General features: G+C 37.5%; 1 protein-coding gene across 2 annotated transcripts in view; it reads left to right on the plus strand.

Moving 5' to 3' along the window:
• Window positions 1-2,712: 2,712 nt before the first annotated feature.
• The window catches only part of ptprea (protein tyrosine phosphatase receptor type Ea), a 76,678-nt gene continuing 61,643 nt past the window's right edge, over window positions 2,713-17,747 (plus strand). The window contains exon 1 of one of the 2 annotated variants that reach the window (XM_079594924.1): window positions 2,713-2,904. The gene's annotated coding sequence lies outside the window, so the exon portion shown is untranslated. The remainder of the gene's footprint in view (window positions 2,905-17,747) is intronic. The other variant, XM_079594921.1, reaches the window with a different exon arrangement.

A 17,747-nucleotide genomic window follows, 5' to 3' on the forward strand; every position in this document is an offset into this window, starting at 1 on the left:
TTCTCTGACAGTACAGAAGTCCTGCTTTACTGCTGTGGTGTAACTAGAGCCATCGATAGGGACCCTTCATTTCTCACAGGACACCGGATGGTCTGGGGTGTAATATTATAATAATTGTTTTTTTAAATAAATATACCTTTTACATGTTTCATACTTTATTTAAATACAATTTTGTTGGCTGTTAGTTATGTAGCGGTGAAAATAAAAACAGTAAAAGAAAAGGAAGAGATATGACATTAAATGCTACACATCATCATTAGGTAAGAAAACATGTTTATATTATATAAATGTGTGTATTTCCTGTATTCTATATTTAGATTTACTGTGATGCCTTGTCCAAAGTCCATTCTCCTGTGATAGGATATCACATGGATATTAAAACACACCCAAACACGAACACACATGCAAGCAGCGATATTAGGATTAGAAAATGTGTGGAATAGATATATTATACCAGAACAATACACAACCTGTAAAATAAAATAAACGTATAGAAAATAATTACACTTTTAACCAGCAGGTGGCGCACGTTTTTCAGTCAATCTGAGAAAACAGCGTTGATTGAAATTATGCATAAATTAGATGAACCATTAGGCTTATTTATGTTTTAATCATTTTAATTATTTTCAATTAATTATTCTACTTATTTATTATAAATAAATAGCGTTGATCAGTTTTTTTGGTGCTGATAATTATGATTTAATTGCGTTTATTGCACTTAAAACATGCTCTTTATAACTGCTTTGCTAAACAGATGCTGTAAAACTAATGTAAACAAAATAATACTGTAGAATGGCAGGCGGCATGAACGAATGGATGCACACATCGGGCGGGGCTTATCGGATGTTGATAGATTTAAATAATAATTCTACTATTTCTGCTAGTTCTGCTATTCACTGTGTAGTTTCAGTTAAATAATACAGGTTTTTATTCAGCGTAATAATTAAAGTATAAATTACTGTCCAAACCTCTGCTGAAGGAACGCCAGATCTCTGTTGATCACGTGGAACCGGTTCTTTGCGCGGAACAGGACGGACCAATCACAGACGATTGTGATATTTGAATGAGTTTTCCCATTTGTCTATCATACACAGATAATTTGTAATAACAGAACACAATGACCGAACAACAAACAAAGCCAGATGTTAGAGATGCTAGAGCTAGATAGCCACAGTATGATCGGAACCAAAGTAGAGGCTGAAGATCGAAACAAACCTTGATCTTGAATTAGAGACCGAACTAACCAGAAACAGAGTTAAATGTGGAACTAAATTAAATAATATATGAATAATAATTTGTTTGCTTGCACATAAATAGTTTTATTGATATAGAAGCCAAATTACAGTTTGAGATGACCTAATTCATATCAGCGCCATCTTTGATTTTTGGCGGGAATGAAAGCGATGCTGTGATAGATAGACATAGGCTACATCTCTTCAGTGAGTTGCACAATGTGTGTTTTTTGCTTTGTTTTGTTTTTTTGTTCTAATGACGAAACAAAAAATATCTTCCCAAGAAATTTCAGTTGACAAAAAACCCAGACAGTATGAGTTGTGGAAAATGATTGATCTGAGCTTTAGTAAGACTGCATCTGAAATTGTATACTCTTGAGTAAGTAGCCTACTTATTTTAAATAAATATTACTTACTGACTGACTGCTAAAAATATATGTTCTATATAGTATGCGTGTGTGTAGTATAAATGTAATCTGGACATATTCGCCATGTTGTCATTATCATATACCAGCATCAGTTGTGTCGCTTCACTGCCATTCATACATCCTGTCCCTAGGCCTCATGGGATAGTAGTGTTCATCGTATGCACACTTAAGAATCTCACTGGAAGAAGTAGGTCATTCGGGTACTTTTTGGCTGGATCCCAAATGTCACACTCCGACCTTGTGGACCTCCTTCGAGTTCACACTTGGTGACGTCAGGAAGTGCAGACCTAAAGGGCACTGGCCTCGAGTCCACGCGAGTGTATTTTGGGACAGGCTTGATGACATCATGACACCGAAAGTCAAACAGCCACAAACTCCTCCCCTCATTTATCTGATTGGGCGTTCACAATGATTCCTGGGTAGGTAACTCGTGTGGAGGGTGCGAAAGTGCAGGCTTCGCCAAAGTCCGCTTCGAGGGTACAAAGGCGTACTTTGTCATGAGCATACTTCTGAGCGCTGAAATGCCGAATGGGACACCCTACGGACACGGACACTTGGCGAGCATGCACAATTTAAGGCCACGAGGCCGCGAGTCCACATGAAGTGTGCCATTTGGGATCCAGCCATTTTATGAGTAGCCTACTGTGAATTCAGCCTTATTTTGTCACATAGGTCTTCTGTTTTTCGCCTACTATATAGTAGGTAAGTATGCGATTTTGGATGCAGCCTATCCCTCACAGCTTCGCTTTCATACCTGTCATGGCGATGCTCTGAATAAGATTAGATTCAGAGCTGTCGACCGACATAACTAAAACGAGAGCTAGATTACACTCTTTAATGTGTATAAATCCCCCCTTAAAAAAAACAATCAAACAAACAAAAACAGAACATTAGTTCAATTTTAATGGAGGAATTCAGCATTTTGAGCCACTGGGCGCCCCCTAGAGGAAGAACACATATCTGCCATAGTCAACACCAGCATTTGATTGTCAGGCTGAGGCTGTGCTTTTAGACTCACGCGTTTCAGAAATGGTCGCTAGGCGGCTCTGAGCACACGGAGAACTCCTGAGAAGCGGGTGAACCCCTGACAGAGGAGTAAATCTGCAGATCAACACAAATCCTCCTGTTTCCTCTAGCAGCAGCGGTCAGCTTTCACCCAGCCGCCCGGCGCGTCCTGCGCTCCCCATTCCCGGATCATAATCATCCGTGCGCTTGAAGAAACTGCCTTCGTGTTGGACTTTACGGTAAGAGGGGTATTTACTCTGAATCTAACGGCTTTAACCGCTATGTTAAATTTGGTACATGTGTAGGAATGTTGTTTTTCAGTAGGCTACGCTGAAGCGCGTAAAGGAACTGTGCGCTCCGGTGCGTTTGATACACCCATAAATACTCGCATGCAGCCAGGACTTGAGATTGGTTTGTTTTCTCTAACGTGCTTTGCTGTTCATCTTTATTCATGCATGGTCCATGCTGCTCATGATCAACATAGGATCCCAGGTTATGATGGAGCGCATTGGTTGTGTTGGGAACGCGAGTGATCTGTAGGTTTCTTCGTAATGTGGGTTAGTGGAACAAGCTGAAGGCAGGGAATGAGACGGGAGTTTTGGGAAAGGCTCTTTGGGACTCACTATTGACTTCCACCTCTGCAGATCTGCAAATTGAGCTCGCGGAGGAGAGGAATGTCATGCTGGAGCGTAGGTGTCTTACAGTAAAGGCACAGCAGATGAGCAGTATAAAGTGGTGTACAATATGATTTAAACAATGACAACTTCATCTGAACAAGAAGTAAACTTGTGTAAAAGTAGCTAATGAATATCCTCATCGTCTGTCATGTTCTCAGTAATACAATGTCCAAGATATTACACACACACACACACACACACACACACACACACACACACACACACACACAGTAAGATTCAGAGTTAGAAACAGTTAGCACAGATTCTGAAGAAGTCTGTTTTGTGTCACGCTTGTTGTTGTTGGGATGTGCATGTAGTTCACATTTTAAGATAAATATTCACTGACTCATTTGCATTTGTGGTTGTTTAAGGACAGACATATTGCCTGCTCTTTTAATTAATCACTTTAATTAATAGTCAGTCTGGTAACTACAACCATGTTAGTCATGAATGCATGCTTTATCTGGTTCCTGGCATATTGCGGTGCAAAGGATGGCTAATATTTAACAGAATATCAGATCAGTATAATTTAGTACAAGTCAAACCTACTCGCATGCATGAGCAAAATAGCATGTTATGGATGCAGTTTGGAATATTTTTTCCTCATGGAAGCAACAATCGCTGATAATAAACTCAAATCAAGGGACTTTCTGTCAACATGGGCCATTTGTGTGGATTTATTCCACAAGTACAACATAGAAAGTCTTAGGCTAACAGATGCTTGATTCCTCCTGAAGTAGTTCGGATCTGTTTATGTCTTCCAATTTTTTTGAGGATTATTCTGGGATAAATACAATTCAAACTCTATTGACAGGATATGGAAGTCACAGGTGAAGTCTAAAGAGCAAAAGTACAATAGATTAAAGGCATTTTTGTTTGCTTTCACAAAACTGAATCAGAATTATTTTTGGTGGTCATCTACTGCATGCTACAGACGATTTACTTCTTTTTAACCTAGAATATAATATAAAAAGTTGCACTGTACCAGCGGTTTCCTTCTTTCTGTAAGAGAAATATCAGAATCAATTTTTGCTTGCAAGTGTTTCATGTAGTTTACAACATTTCCTCTGTATGGGGTTACGGAGCATCCGTGTTTACTGTAGTCCTCTGCTGTGTTGTGCGTCCTCATTGGTGTTATTGCGTTTAATATTCTCTTTTAAGCAGTTTTTGTGGGTAGCAGTGGGAGCTAATTGGTCCAAAGCCGTTGCAGTTTAGTGGGTGAAACGGATTATTTGTTGGGCGCTCATTAGATCTGTCAGGGTCAGAAGAAAGGCCTGCTGCTCTGTGTAAAGTGTGCAGAGCAAAACGATCAGGAAGAACAGAAATAAAGGCTCATTATCTGGATTGAAGTTTGTTTGCTTTTGTAATTGAGAGAATTAAGCTGTCTAAATGAAGTAAATGGGAATCACGCTCTCCAGCAGGAATTATGGCAGTGCACTGATCAGCCGTGTCTGTATTTCTCTATACATTTATTAGTATACAAAGCATTTAATTGTGTACATTAATGAGAGCATCTGTGATATAAAGTGCTTCTTGACTTTGTTGGCCCCTGTGTGCTCATGTTTGTGTCCTGACGCACAGGACGAGCTGACGGGAGATCCAGCACATTGTTTAGGCATGTATTCATTTACTGGAACGCTTGGCTATTCTCGTATGTTCAGACGCAGGGAAGTGTAGAAAGGCAGACAGGCAGCTTCCTGTGAGGCAAACCCTGAACCTCTCCGTACTCTCTCTTCTCCCTCGTCTCTCTCTCTTGTCTGGTCCTGTCATTTGGCTTTGTTTCTGTAAAGTGATACAAATGTCCATTTTGATCTCTGTAGTTCCTTGAAGCACTGACAAGATTTTACAAGCATTTTGTTACTGTAAAACACTTTATTCTAAGTTTTACTGTTAACTCATGAAGACAAACCCATTTTATCTTTAAAAATAAATTGGGATGCCATGATGGGTGAATAGAAAACCCACAAGCCTTTGCTCTCGAGAAATGTAGGCTATACCGTATGTGTGGGCTTGGAAAACTGTTTAAATGGTTTTCATTTAAAAGTAATACAGGGTTTGGACTCTATTCAAATTCAATCTGTTTTTTCCTAGTAAATTAGAATAATATGATAGCATATTTTATTGTGCTCTGTATAAATAATAAAGTGGATATATCAATTTCAATGATTGACCTAGAGACCAATGATAACTTTTACAGTCTGTGTGTGAATATATTTTGTTCTAGTAGGCTAAATAAATCCACGCACACACACACACACACACACACACACACATTTATGTTAGATGCGATTAATTGCCAATAATCAATTTAACAACACTTATTTTAAGTTTTCTTAGCAGTTACCAGCCACGGTGTTCAAGATGCTTTTTAGGTCATTGTTAGGGTACTCTCAGTGGTTGCTAGAATGTTTGGGTGGTTGGTAAGGTGTTGCTAGGTGGTTACTATAGGGCGTTTTGTAGTTCCTTGAAGTGTTTTATTAAACAAACTGGCGTGTCTATGACATTCTGGTCTCATATAGCCCTACTTCGCTAAGTCTAAAAGTAAATGATTTGAGGTATTATTCATGTCTAAAGCTCAAATGGTGCCGGAATCGTGTCAAAGTTTAATCCTTAGCGTCAAGGGTTTGTTTAAATCCCTAACCCTAAGAAAACAATGAACAATAGTGATACGACAGCTAGCTAGTAATTTACTGTGAATTCACAGTGAAAGTTGAAGTACGAAGACACTCAATCAACGTCTTGTGAAAGACACATGTGGTGCCCATCCACTTCTGTGACACTAGAAAGAGCTTCAGGAAGTGGTTGTAATGGGTTTATGGAGGAGTGTGAGGAGTGTGTGTTTGACAGGGTGTGGTAGCATCTGCTGAACGGCCCCTGGGTTGCGTTCAACACGTGCTTGAGTACGAGATTCCTGTTACTCAGCTGTGCAAACACGACCTCGCGGGTCTACCTGCTGCTCGCTTGTGTTGCACACGTCCCTCACTCCGAGGCCTGCGCTATGAGCCTGTCCCGACTCGCAAGCGGTTAAACGCACGCCTCCAGATCCCGAGGACACTCAGATTCTTGGAATATTTGAGGTGTGTGAAATCAGCAGTGATTTAAGCGGTTAGTGGGTTGATATGTAAATCTATGTAGACTGGTTTGTCTTTGTACTGTTATGACGGGAGGCTGCAACCTGTCTGTCTGAAGTCTTTGAGAACCGGTGTTTGGCTGTGAACGCTCGTGGGACGTCCCAGAGGACAAGTTTATTGAGTTGCTTTTGTATTGCTTTCTAAGCTGACTTAACGAAGGTTCGTTTATGGTTCATTAATGGACTTTCAGTTTTGTTTTTCAGTTATTCATTTAGGTTTCAGCTTTGTCTCAAATGTTTCTCCTTAAATTACTTTTGAGAAGTTATTTTATATGCAAATAAGACAATTGTTGACATAAATTAAGTATAGAGATATCAAATTAATGTGGGCAGCAGCTCCGATCATTTGGTCTTGAAAGAATTTGATGACAAATTTTTTAGTTTACATTGATATTGACTTTTATTTGCAGACTCATATTTTGTCAAATGGAGTTTGAGAAATCCTGAATATCTTAATTTCTCTATATATTGTGAATATATGTGAGTTTATGCTCCCTCATAATGCAATTATAATGGGATTTTAGCAATATTGCGATTTAAACTTTACCTCATCATGTATACACAATATTTCAATCAAACTAATGCGCTTAAGCTCATAATCGTAGTAACCATAATGGTGCTTACCATATGATTAAACTATGAGATTACTTGGAATAAACATGCATGTAAACACCTTAATCGCATCATTACCGCTCTGACCAAAGTGCGCATGTGCTCAGATGTCCACGGATACCGTGTGTTGTTCACACAACTTCATGAATGAAGTTTTCCCTCCACTCCAAATCGCTAAACTCTGTCAACACAACTCACTGCACAGTCTCTGCTCTTTATCTTCACCCAGAGACGGTGCGAAGAACGCAACGACATTGCTATGCTCATCACGGCTCAGAATAACAATATGTCCATAAAAATGTGTTTTGCATTTGACGGATATGGATTAAAACAGTGGCCAGTAACACCTACATGTGTGCTATGCATGTGAAGTGGCAGTAAAAAAAACCCACAATTCTCAGTGAATAATCAGAATAATTAAAATCGCATGTAAAGTGTAAAGTGAAGTGCCTGTGTCGTGTAAACTTCTTACTGCGATTAAGATTTTACTCTGATTGTTGCAAAAAATCGCATTATTGGTGCACTTGTCCATTTACTCACCACACACACTCATTGAAGTCTAGGAGAAACAACTGAGATGTGAAAGAGATCTCAGTTCTCTCTTATGGCATTGTTTCAGAGCTGAACAGGAAGAGACGTGTGATTCTCTTGGGTTGTGTCTGGTGGAGAGCTGAATGGACAGGAAGCAGATCTGGATTGAATTTGAGCTGTCAGGGGAAGAGCCAATGATGTCATATCATTATTACCGGCTGCCCAGAAATATGAGGGGCAATATGCATTTCCCAGCACATTTCTTCACCCTTTTACTACTCAATTACTTTGTGCACCCCAGCAAAAAGGCTTGAGTTGATTGTAGGGCTTTTAACAGTTAAAGGGACAGTTCACCCAAACATGACTCGCCCTCATGTCGTTCCAAACCCGTTCATCTTCGGAACACAAATTATGATATTTTTAATGAATTCTGAGAGCTTTCTGTCCCTCCATCGACAGTCTACACAACTTCCACTTTGACGCTTCAAAAAGTTCATAAAGAGATTGTCAAACTAATGAATTGAGCGGTTTAGTCAAAATTTTGACACGGTTGCTATATATGATGAACAGATTGAATTGAGGTTTTAATTCACATATAAACATTGATCAGCGAACATAAACAGAAGCTCAAGCGTACATGCTTGACACGCGAGAACAAACCTCATTGGTTCTCGAGGAAGCTCAATCGTGCTGCTTAACACGAGAGTAAACCTCATTGGTTCTCGCACATCAAGCGAACATGCTTGACCTTCCGTTAAGCATAACTAATATGTAAAGATGCATTATTCTATATGTGAATAAAAGCCTAAATTCAATCTGTTCATCATATAAAGCGATCGTGTCACTTCATAAAATTTAGACTAAACTGCACAATTCATAGTGATTAGTTTCTTTATGAACTTTTTTTAAACATTAAATTGGCAGTCGCGTAGCTGTCAATTAAGGGACATAAATCTCTCAGATTTCATTAAAAAATATCTTAATTTGTCTTCGGAAGTTGAACGAATGTCTTATGGTTTTGGAACCACATAAGGGTGAGTAAATGATGACAGAATTTTAACTTTTGGGTGATCTAACCTATTAAGCACAACATGAAAATTGACCCAAAGCTTTAATTTTGTTGTAGATCATTAAACCGTTACGCTGCCTCAGAAGTCTGTCTGAAAGCGAGGCAACAAGTCAGCTCCCTAAGCTTTCAACCAAAGCCAATGTCTCTTGATCAATGCATCCTTGCTGAAAAGTATAAAAAAAATTCCACAAAAATATCTTATCGACCCAAACAAACTTCAGTTTAAAGGATATAGCAACATATGGTGGGATATACAGTACTATCCCCAGGTTTGATATCTTGATGAATCCGAGCAGGAAACAGTATCTCAGGCCTGAGACATGTAACGTCTGTATGTGAGTAGACAGAGTCTCACTGTGAGGATGATGACCTCTCTCTGAAGCCAACGAGAGACAGAGCTGCAGGCTAGTTCCCCTTTGAAATGTGATCGCAGGATGATCTCATGGCTTTGAAGAAGCTTCTGCTTCATTTGTGTGTGTGTGTCTGGCTGTACATATTTGCCCCAGTTCCTCTGAGAGTAGTATTTGGATGAGGGACCGTGTCTCTCTCTGTGTGTGTGTGTGTGTGTGCATGCAGGGTGGAGTGCACTATGACATCTTCTCTCTGGTTATGTTTTTATATCCTGAGAACCGAAAGCAAATGTTACACTCCCCTCCCAGAGAGACTGTTGTTTTGGTGCTCACCCCCACAGTTCACACCAGCCCATATGCTCACACACAGACCGTCAGTGTTCTAGTGTGTATGAAACATGCATGAGATTTCAGAGCAATAACACAATCTGGTGACACTGCAATCAAGATGTGTAAACAACGTTTTAGAGGAATAACCCTTATTCAGAGCAGAGCCTTGGCGGGTATGAAAGCGAGCCTGTGTGAGGGATAGACCTACTGTGTTTTACTGTGTTGGTCTGCTGTAAAAAGGTATAAAAATCTCATAATCACTTACACTCTAAAAAATGCTGGGTTGTTTCAACCCAATTTTGGGTCAAATATGGACAAACCCAAACGTTGGGTTAAACATGTAATTTAAAAATGTAACCCAACGGCTGGGTTTGTCCGTATTTGACCCAAAATTGGGATGAAACAACACAGCATTTTTTATAGAGTGTATATTTTTCCACAGCTAATGTTGTCTGGAGTTTTTTGTCCACTGAAATATCTTGGGAAGATGTTTTTGCAGTGTTTTGTCAGGACAGGGCAATCCACTGAAGAGATGCATGTCTATCCCTCACAGCTGCGTTCCTGTTAAAAGTTAAAGATGGTGCTGTTGTGAATACGGTCTATAGTTCACCAACAGTCAAAATTTACTTGCATGTCGTTCTAAACCTGTATGACTTTGGTACAAAAATAGAGATGTTTTGAAATATGAATTTGAAAAATTTGAATATTAAACGATGCAATTGTAATAATTTTCAATAACTTTTTTCTATTGCAATATATTCTAAAATGTAATTTATTCCTGTGATCAAAGCTGAGTTTTAAGCATCATTACTCCAGTCTTCAGTGTCACATGATCCTTCAGAAATCAGTCTAATATAAATATATAAATATACCTTTACATCTTTTAAATCCACCAGAAAATATTTCTTTGAAGGTGAGCTTCTTTGACTTGCTGCTGTCAGTAAATTCAGGATTAATCCGCTCATGTGCTGATACTATAATTCAACCTCTCTCTGCGCCTCCAAACCATAAAGAGACAGTTCAGTGGTGCTAAACATAAAGATTTGATGTCTTCATATAAATCATTCACATGTGGAATGTTTCTATGCCATACTTTGATGTGATTTCATTGCACTTTAACGTCTAGCGTACACTAATGCAGTTTGTGCTGGATTCTAATGTTAGAGCCGGTCACGGCCCTGCTTTTCCCGGCCAAGAAAGCAGCAGCTTAAATTAGAGCATTCTTTGTCTTTTTGTAGATTAGTCATGTACATCAAGGTAGAGAGTCACAGACAACAAGCTGTTCGGAGCAAAGGCGCCTCTCCTGAACGGTTTAATTCCAGCCTCCTGGGTCTAAAAAAATAATGGAGCAAGTTTTTTGGCGTTCGGAGGTAGCGGGTTAGACGCGCTTTTAGCGTATTATCACACTAGCACTGAGCTTCTAAAGCACTGTAGCTTTCAGAGCGATACAAATAAGTTTTGTTCTAGAGCATTGAGTGATGCACTTAACAAGGTCTGAAGACTTTTGCATCTGACTGCATGTGCGTTCAGTCAGATGTAGAGGGAAGGAGAGAGAGCCATGTATCCTTAATACTTGCCCTGAGGGGGTTTTAATGTGATGTATTACAATGACTGGGTTCATATCTACTCTAATAACTCACAGTTCAAAGGACAACTCTTTCAGTGTTTCGCCCTGTCACAACCACTAAGAGCCGAAATGCCTCTGCACTGACCTCAGGGCAAGTAAAAGCATCTTACATTTAACTCCTTTTTGAAGTCAGCATATATCAAAATCGACCCTGTTTGCTTTCTAAATCAGTGTTTCAGGTCTTTGGGTCTTTGGTCTGTTATTCCAAAAGAGAAATGTTTGTCTTGGAAAGCGTTCATCAAATGGTTTACTTGTGCCACCTTTGACAACTTCCAGTAGCAGCGTGGCCTTTGGCAGAAAAGGGCAGTTTTATATATATGTATATATATATATATATATATATATATATATAGTTTAAATGTTTTACTCTTTATTCTGGAAACCACAGCTGTACTGTGTATGGTTCTGTTCAAATCAAAACGCACACTGTAAACCTGAATAAGTGTCACATTTTTATTATGTTCTCATACATTTTAATTGATCTTTACTTCACACATTTAATTTAAAATGACCATGTAATCTCAAATTAAAGGATTAGTTCACTTCAAAATGAATTTTTCTGTCAACATTTTCTCACCCTTAAGTTGTTTCAAACCTGTATGAATTTCTTTCTTCTGCTGAACACAAAAGACGATATTTCGAAGAATGTCAGTAACCAAACAGTTGATGTATCCCATTGACTTCTTCCATACTAGTATTTTTTTTTACTAATATGGAAGTCAATGGGATACATCAACTGTCTGGTTACCGACATTCTTCAAAATATTTTCCTTAGAAAATAGAAAAAAATTAAATAAGTTATGCATGCAGTTTGATGTTGACTTAATATGCAGTAAGTATCATAAATCGTATAATATTCTCAGCAGATTTATTGCAATTCATTGTGTGTTGACTGTGTTCATGAAAATAGACGTACCTCCTCCAAGAGTAATGCTCTGAGCAATAATGGACTGGCATTGACCTGATCAGCTTCTCTGTCTGTCTATGAAGTCAAGCTGTGTGTGCGTTCTGACTTACTGTTAAAGCCTTTAAACACTCTGTCGTTTACATAGTTCTCTGATATTAGCAACTCTGTGTCCTCCCTGAAGTGCTGTTTGTCTCCTCTATTATGCTAATCATTATCATAATGGTTTCACTTTCAGAAAAACAACTCGCCGTTAACTTGTAAAACTGCAGTTTGTTGAATTGTGCCGTTAAATGGTGATCAGACCATTATGTTGATCAGTTTGTGTTCTGCTGAATAGTTAAGCAATTATTTTGGGTGTAGGTAATGACTTATATGTGTCATGAGGCTTGTGACCCGGTTGCTTGCGCAGCTTCTTGAGTGTATTCAGCTTAATCTATTTGCCAGACAGGCGATAAAATGGTCAAAATATTTTTCTAGACATGTTGACGGGGGATCCAGCAATATCTAGTGACCAACTCCTTGGCTATTTACAAACTCGCATCTAGTCTGAATTAATGTCTTCAATTGCAGAAATCATCAGTGTATTCGGGTACTATTTTTATTTATTTATATGTATACTCATAGTGGTCGGCCTTTCTGAGAAGAAATGAGATCAGAAAATGGGTTGGGTAGTGTGAAAAATATAGCATGCTGCTAACCACACGTTGGCTAAAAAGACAATGGACAATGCAATAAAGCACAAATCCGAAAGGCTTCAGGCTCAGTTCTTCAAAACATTTTTAGTATGATATGTGCAAACTAAGTGCTAAAACCAGCCAATCCCTCATCGGCCCGTCCTGCAGCAGCCTCAGTGCGTGCCTTGGGGAAAATATAATCATAATAATGATAATGTGTTCAGTCTGTCTGTAGACTTGGTTGTTTGGGGTCTGTACGTTTCTTATGCTCACCAAGGCTGGATATATTTGATCAAAAATAAACTAAAAACAGTGATGTTTTAAAGTATTATTTTAGTTTAAAATAACGGTTTTCTATTTTTATTTCTGTGATGCAAAGCTGAATTTTCAGCATCATAACCCCAGTCTTCAGTGTCACATGATCCTTCAGAAATCATTATAATATGCTGATTTGCTGCTCAAGTAACATTTCTTATTATCATCGATGTTGAAAACAATGGTGGTGCTTCATATTAGGGCTGCATAACAAAAACTAATCGTTTGCAGAATAACAGTTTTTGTTTACATCATATATGTGCATGTACTGTGTAAAATAATGATGTATTTATAAATACACACACATGCATGTATATATTTAAAAAATATTTACATGTGTATATACATTTTTATATAATTTATATATATATAATTGTAAATACTTAATGTATAAATATAGTTTTTTCTTAATTATACATGCATGTTTGTGTATATATAAAAAAATATTGTACACACACACATATATGATGTAAACAACAACTTTTATTCTGCAATCGATTAGTTGTGATTAATCGTTATGCAGCCCTACTTTATATTCTGGTGGAAACTTTGATAAACTTTTTTTTTTTTTTTTTTGGATTCTTTGAAGACTGTTCAAAATAACAGCATTTATTTGAAACAGAAATCTGTTGTAACTTTATAAATATCATTACTGTCACGTTTGATCAAATATAATGCATCCTTGCGGTATAAAAGTATTAATTTAAAAAACAAACAAACAAAAAACTCCCAAACTTTTGAACTCGGAAACTGTAGCTAGTAAGATTTCTAAGGGTTTAGTAACCGTACCCTTCTGTTGCTCAGCCGATATCTCTAAACATCTAAATATAAACATTTGCACAGTAAACATGATCCCTCCCTTGGTATGATAATGACATGTGATTTCTTTCAGTGGGGATGTTTTTCCTCTTTCAGTTCTGCTTTATCCTGTGAGATGGTGTTTCAAGTTTCTGAACTAAGGAAGCTGTGGGCTGCAGCATTTTTTACTGAAATGTTCAAAGCAATGTGACCTTGTTCTGATTAATCTTCCACCGGCAATGGTCTATCAGTAGTGCTGATCTGCACTAGCCAGATTTTCATTCACATATTTTTATGCCACTTTTATGGTATTTGTTTGCATTAGAATGGATGGAAATGGCAAGATGCGGATGAAATTTAAAAAATGTGCATAAACAACTTTCATTTACATATTTTTGCATAAGTTTCCGTGAAAGTTATACTATTTTATTCTCTTGAACACATAAATGCTATTTATTTACAAACCTCTTCAACATTTCTTTATTTATATTTATTCTTTTGACAGATAGGCTACTTTTATCTAAAGCGACTTGCATTGCATTCAAGCTTTCTTTTCAGTTAATGCAGCTTATTCCTGGGAATCGAACCCTTGGTGTTTCTAACAACATTCTCTACATTCTCTTGGCTGGATTTTTCTAAATAACATCTGGAATTTAGATACATTTATCAAGTTCATACCTAAAAAATGCAGTCAAATCAGCGGTATTAAAGTGATTCCAGACCATCTGTAAGAGTTGAGCTGTTCCTGGAGAGCATCTGAGTCAACCGTGTTACTCGTGATCATGCTGAGTTCGAGTCTAGATTTAGTGTGGGTCTAGACACAACAGTGAGCTAGTCAGCAGGATGAAATACCAGCGCTGTCTGCCCTGTCCAAGGCTCTCAGGAGGGGGTCACATGCTTTCAGTTGTCACATTTCCATGAATCCGCCTCATTACCGTCATATTTAGCAGGGGATCTGCTTACTTTAGTCACACAGCCTTATGGAACAGTTCCTGCTGTTTTTCTTGAGTCATTGTGTGGTCATTCTGCTATCAATCTGCTTTTTTGTTGCTTTTGGCAGGATTTGTTGTTAAACTTGACCCTGTTATGCCTGTCATTTCCTGAAGCAAGACTGCTAGGAAAACCGTAGGGTGTGTCTCCTCCTCGGGCCCCCCTGAAGAACCCACCGCTACTTTTAAAAACAGTATGGGGCGTCATTTTCAGCTCGCTATATGAGCCAAACTAAATGAGCCCACACAAGCAGAGCTACTCTTGCTCATTGTTCCTCGACTCAGTTGAACTGATTAAAGTCGTGGCGGCTGTTAATTTCAGCACAATCTCGTTCCCCAGCGATTCTCTGCAAGATGAAACGCGAGGACCCTAGGGTGCAGCTGGCAGATCTTATTCCCATTGGGATGAAGAGGAATTTTTAGAAGGACTTTCATTTGCATGGGCTTGAAACAGCATGACTCTGAAGTCGAGCGTGGAAGACTCAGTAGGGTGGCCTCGGGATTCAAGGTTGAGATTAATGATTTGGAAATACCAAAACACAAGTATAAACTGTCTTTAATTGTTTTGATTGCCATGGAAAAATTCCTAAAGCACTGATACTATGTGTTTTGAATCTCTCCGCAGAGGAATTTAAGCTCAAACTCACCAGAGAAGGATTTGAACCCTCCTATCCGACGAAAGTATGATAGATAACATAAGAAAATGTCCAGAAATGTATTAGAGGGATAGTCATGACATGTTGTAGACTTATATGTGACCCTGGACCACAAAACCAGTCATAAGTCGCACGGGTATATTTGTGGCAATAGCCAACAATACATTGTATGGGTCAATTTTTTTTGTTATTTTATGCCAAAAATCATTAGGATATTAAGTAAAGATCATGATCAATGAAGATATTTTGTAAATGTCCTACCTTAAATATATCAAATTTATTTTTATGAGTGGATGCAGCAAAATAGTTTTATCTCGACCAAATATTTTCCTAAACCATACATCAATGGAAAGCTTATGTATTCAACTTTCATATAAATCTCAATAAATAAATAAATCCCATAAGACTGGTTTTGTGGTCCAGGGTCACATATATGGGCAGATTTCTCATTATATGAGATTATCACTTGTAGTGTTTTGCCCCTTTTAAAGGCTTTGGGAAAACAAAAGTCAAATAAGTGACCTAACAACTACAAAAGGACTCTTCACTGTCATGTTCTCACTATTAGATTAACTCAAGCGAGTGACTTGCACTTAGTAAACTTGCTTTTGTTCAAACTTTAGTGATCCTGTTCCAGGGTTGTTTTATTTGCAGCCGTGCAGACAAGATTAGTCAAGCAGCTGTTAACAGAGCATATCTTGATCTGGTCTAAGATACACACTCAGCATCTGAACCGGCACGCAAAGTTGCTGCGGCGGGAAAGAATAATATTTTATCTGTGGTTTTAGGAAAACACCTCAGTTGTAGTGATGTTTTAAAGCCTTTCTTAGTGATTTCATTCCTCTGTGCTCCAGTGAGCCAGGCAGGTTCAAGATCAGTGATCCATTTAGCCTGCCTTTGCACACTCCCCGACCTCAAAGCACGGGTAAACATTTCCACAACTGTAGTTTCTTGCAGAAAGTTCAGCAGTGTAATCGCTTTAGCAAGTGCGACTCAGGCAACAGTCACATGTCTTCTTGCATGGAAAGTTGACTTTAAACTTGTTGTGTAAATAATGGTGGGACGACATGCTTTTCCCCTTCTGTATTATTCCAATGTTTGAGGCAGAATGAATTAGGGATGTGAATTTTTCATTTTTATTTCACATGAGCGCAATATGGTTGTGTGTATGTGTGTGTGTATATATATATATATATATATATATATATATATATATATATATATATATATATATATATATATATATATGTACATAACATTATATATATGTACATAACATTATATATATATATATATATATATGTTATGTACATATATTTCTCCTCTTCTTAATTTTAATTTAGTTTTAAATGTAGTATTTTTTTAGCGGCAGACTATATGTCTGTCCTTCACAGCCTCATTTTCATTTACTAATTAAATAAATGATTATTATCAAATGTACATAGAACATACTGAACGATCAGAGAGTACTCCACTGCAAAAGTGACGGTGACCAAATTATGCATTTCATCAACTCGTCTTTTGGTTCTAATGGATGTCGAGTTAAATTAGTCACAAATCAAATCAGGTTCACATGGTGACTCTTGACCTTAATTTGCATTAAATGTCATTACATATCCAATATCTCTAATATTGGTTGTTGTGATGAATTCTGCTTAAAAAAAAAAAATATATATATATATATATATATAGAAGCTACAAAAAGCTTAATAGTATGCAAACTGTCCCTTTTCTGTAATGCAAAAAATAATAGTGCAGAAAGTACATGCACCAACTTTAAAAAATGTAATGTTGCCTAAGCTTTTTCTTTCCTTTAATGTTTAATGATAGTTTTTAATATTTACTCATGAAATCTGAACGTACCCAATCAATGCTGTGTGTGACTGGATGATTATCCACATTTATTGAACAACACAGACTAGGGCTGTAAACGATTAATCGCGATTAATCGAATCCAAAATGAAAGTTTGTGTTTACATAATATATGTGTGTGTATTGTGTATAATTATTTTGTATATATAAATACACACACATGCATGTATGTATTTGAGAAATATTTGCATTGATATACTGCATATATATTTATATGATTTAAATTATATAAATATAACTATTTTATATATAAATAACACATTTTTCTTAAATATATACATGCATGTGTGTGTGTATTTATATATACAAAATAATTATACACAATACACACACATATATTATGTAAACACAAACTTTCATTTTGGATTCGATTACCGGTAATTGCGATTAATCGTGTACAGCCCTAACACAGACTCAAAAGTGACCCTTCAGCAACAGAACTGGTATAGTATCTGTGCTTTATTCCATTGACCCTGTAGAACTCAAATTGTGTGTAAATCTTCATGAACTCCCAGACTCTGGATAGGGAGAAGATTTTCCAGTTG

This window comes from Phoxinus phoxinus (genome assembly GCF_949152265.1).
Source record: "Phoxinus phoxinus genome assembly, chromosome: 21".
In the NCBI taxonomy this organism is placed as follows: domain Eukaryota; kingdom Metazoa; phylum Chordata; class Actinopteri; order Cypriniformes; family Leuciscidae; genus Phoxinus; species Phoxinus phoxinus.